The sequence below is a fragment of the Ursus americanus genome, chromosome 19 (genome assembly GCF_024610735.1).
Source record: "Ursus americanus isolate L20-20 chromosome 19, mUrsAme1.1.p, whole genome shotgun sequence".
NCBI classification, from domain to species: Eukaryota; Metazoa; Chordata; class Mammalia; order Carnivora; family Ursidae; genus Ursus; species Ursus americanus.
In genome coordinates, this window is record NC_142145.1 from 9,930,882 (window position 1) to 9,934,721 (window position 3,840).

Sequence of the window (3,840 nt, forward strand, 5' to 3'; positions counted from 1 at the left end):
CCATTAAGATTTTCCTGTTTCCCTGAAATTTTATTATTTATTCATCAATCCAATATTATTCCATAGGCTTTATGAGATGTTATCTTGATTTTACTCTGTTTTGGTTTCCTGCTTGCTTATCTGTATATCCAAGAGCATGTAAGTCCATTGTGAAAATAGTAAGGATGAAAATGAGAATAGCTAACATTTACCAAGAGGTTACTTTGTACATCATTATTCAATAATCTTACACTAAAACATGTTATAGAGGATAACTTGGATTTCTATTCAGATTTAATATTTACTGTTACATCTTCAAGGGATTCCAATTTTCAATAATGTTAGGGTTTGTAAATTATACTTGATAAAATCTTTACACTTTTCTATTGTGTAGTAATGTTACCAGACTCCAGAAGAAAACAAGTATCATTTCAAACAAGCAATTTAGGAATTTTCACCAATTCTTGATTAAGTCAAAAGATCTTTTTATTTATTTATTTATTTATTTATTTATTTATTTATTTATTTATTTCCGGCTGGGTACAGTATACTTATTGAAGGTACATGACAAGGTAGGGCTCCTCAAGCCTGTCCTCTTCTTCAGGGGGTCTGGAATGGAAACTGTGTAGAGGTAAGGAGAGTCTCAGTGTGTTGGGAGATGAGTTGGGGTGAGGACACCCCAGCAGCTGAGGGCCTCTCTCTTCCTCTTGCTCTCACTGGGGCAGGTGGTCCAGGGGCTCTTACTCCTTGGAGGCCATGTGGACCTCATTGTCATACCAGGATATTAACTTGACACAATGGTCACTGAGTGCAGTGCCAGCACCAGCATTGAAGTTGGAAGAGTGGGTGTCACGGTTGAAGTAGCAGGAGACAACCTGATTCTCAGTGTAGCCCAGCATGCCCTTGAGGGGACCTTCCAATGCCTGTTTCATCACTTTCTTAATGTCCTCATATTTGGCAGCTTTCTCCAGGCAGCAGTTCAGATCTATGACTGACACATTGGGGGTGGGGATACAGAAAGCTATGCCAATGAGCTTCCCATTCAGCTCAGGGATGATCTTGTCTACGGCCTTGGCAGCACCAGTAGAAGCAAGGATGATATTCTGGGCAGCCCCTTGGACATAATGCCACAGCTTCCTAGAGGGGCCATCCATTGTCTTCTGGGTGGCAGTGATGGCATGGACTATGGTGATGAGTCCCTCCACCATGCCAAAGTTGTCATGGATGACCTTTGCCAGAGGGCCAAGGCAGCTGGTGGTGCAGGAGGCATTGCTGGTAATCTCGAGGGAATTGTCATACTTCTCATGGTTCACACCCATCACAAACATGGGGGCATCAGCAGAAGGGGCAGAGATGATAACCCTCTTGGCCCTACCCTTCAAGTGAGCCCCAGCTTTCTCCATGATGTTGAAGACCCCAGTGGACTCCACAAGATACTCAGCATCAGCATCACCCTATTTGATGCTGGCAGTATCTTGCTCCTGGAAGATGGAGATGGGCTTTCCATTGATGACACGTTTCTCATTCTCACTCGACTATGCCGTTAAATTTGTTGTGAGTGGAATCATACCGGAACATGTAGACCATGTAGTTGAGGTCAGTGAAGGGGTCATTAATGGCAACAACATCCACTTTGCTGGAGTTAAAAGCAGCCCTGGTGAGCAGGCACCCAGTATGGCCAAATCCACTCTGACCTTCACCATTCTGTCTCCACAATGCAGCTGGCACTGCACCAGAAGATGCCGCTCTCTGTCGAACTGGGAGGAGCAGAGAGCCAAAAGATCTTTTTTAAAAAGCCCTTCAAATGCAATCCTCTAATCATCTGGATGACTCTTTTTATTTAATTAAAAAATTACATCATGAGTCTCTTTAAAACTATATTCTTAATTACTTGCTTTAGAATTATTTCTCTACTTATTGTCCAGACTCCCCTTCTCCAATTATTTCCCCAATTTTCCTGCATTGTACTTCTTATTGCATTAACATGAGTGTATTGGAGTTAAACGCAGTTTTTGTTTCTATGTATATTTTCTCGTTTGAGTAGAAAGATAGTTTTTCTGGGTATGCAATTCGGAGAAGTTATCTATCACAGCACATTAAGATATTATATTACCATCTTCTGTTTCTTGTTGAGAAAACTATCTTTCTAAATGTCTTGATTTTGTAACTGTTTTCTTTTTCTCTGATAGTTTTTTAGGTTTCAAAGTTTTGCCTTCAATGTTTGCCCTGTTAATAAAATGTGTTTAGTTGTACATTTAGTCTATTTGAATTCAAAAAGCTTGTGCCTTCTGGATCTGTGGAATCATGTCTTCTTCTACTCTAAAAATTGTCATCCACTTCTCTCTCCCATACTGTCTCTCTTCATTTTTTTCTAATCTCTTTCTCCTTAAATTCATTTTTAAATTTGCACATTGGACTTTTGTTGTTTGTCTACCTTTTGATTCTGGGAGTTTCCTCCATGGGAGTTATATCTGCAAGAAGTGTCTCAAGATCACTTCCCCAACGGTGGCCTCAGGGCTCTTCTTTAGATTTTTCCCCCATGATAATTCTCCAAATCAATTGCTTTCTTTTACCAATAACCATGGATTTTTCTTTCACCTACTATTTGTTTACACTTCTCTTGTGTGTGTGTATGTGTGTGTGTGTATGTGCATAGGAAGCAGTTCCTTTCATGATTTCTCTTTCATTTCTTTGAATTTCAAAATCACAGAAAATAATCTTTAATGCAATTTATCCACAGGTAGATGGGGAAGCAGGAGAATATTTTAGATTTCTAAGGTTTCCATTCTCTCAGAATCTGTATTCAGTTACAAAATTCTGCCTTTGTTGTGGTTGTGATTGTGCTTTTCAAGTGTTTTGAACCCCAGTAAGAGATCCTGAGGATCCAAAGATCCTGATACATGTAAGGGTTTAATATATTATTTGAGCTGAATAAATAAATGAATGAGTAAGGGAACACATCTCTTTCTATTAATACTGTCATATACATACTTTATGGAGGTTTTTGTTTACACATAAAAAATGATTTATTAATTTTACACGAAATGTTAAATATACAGGCAACAACATCTGGTAGTTTTACATGTTAACTGGTGATAATTAATATTTTCCTTGATACACCAATTTTACAACCCACCAAAAATATTCTAATTGTTGGCATTTTAAATAAATAATGTGGACAGCATTGCATATTGAAAACTCCAACGATATCTAAGTCTACACTTAATTCAAATGAAACAAGACTGAAAGCTGACAGAGAACACTGAGGTGATATTTCATAAATCTCTGAAACTTATTTTTTATAATGTTTGCTGTCATAGAGGCTTAAAATATCCCTTTATTAGAAATATCTCAGATTTCTCCTATAGCTGTTCACAGTAAATTATTTTTGAATATTTTAGGCTGTTGGGGCATTGTTGGACTCTATTTCATTTCAGTGCAATGCATTTGCTCCAATATTTTCTAATCATTTTTTATTAAAATGAGACCTGGCTTTATCTTTTACTAGGGGGTATCAAAGTTACTGTCAGTGTGTCTCCGTGTATTTTAGACAAAGTTTTTTTTATTAAGCAGCGATATTCCTTTATTAATACCCACTAAGATATCTGAACATAGATGGCCACCTGGTGTGACACAATAAATTTATTTAAGTCAAAGTAGAGAAAACTCTTTCCGGTGAGAAAAACAAAAATATTTTCCTCATGCTTCTTTAAAACAACAGCAAAAAAGGATGAATTTAATTTGTAACTTTCTTTGAAAATTCATTTCCAAATATTCATCCTTACTTTTAAATTAAGATTATTTTTATTTGCTTTCTTGTTTCATTTAATGGAAAAATATACAAACACTTTAGTATAATGA

General features: G+C 37.0%; 1 pseudogene; it reads right to left on the reverse strand.

The window, feature by feature from the left end:
* Nucleotides 1-719: 719 nt before the first annotated feature.
* On the reverse strand, nucleotides 720-1,682 carry LOC123787565 (glyceraldehyde-3-phosphate dehydrogenase pseudogene; annotated as a pseudogene).
* Nucleotides 1,683-3,840: the final 2,158 nt, after the last annotated feature.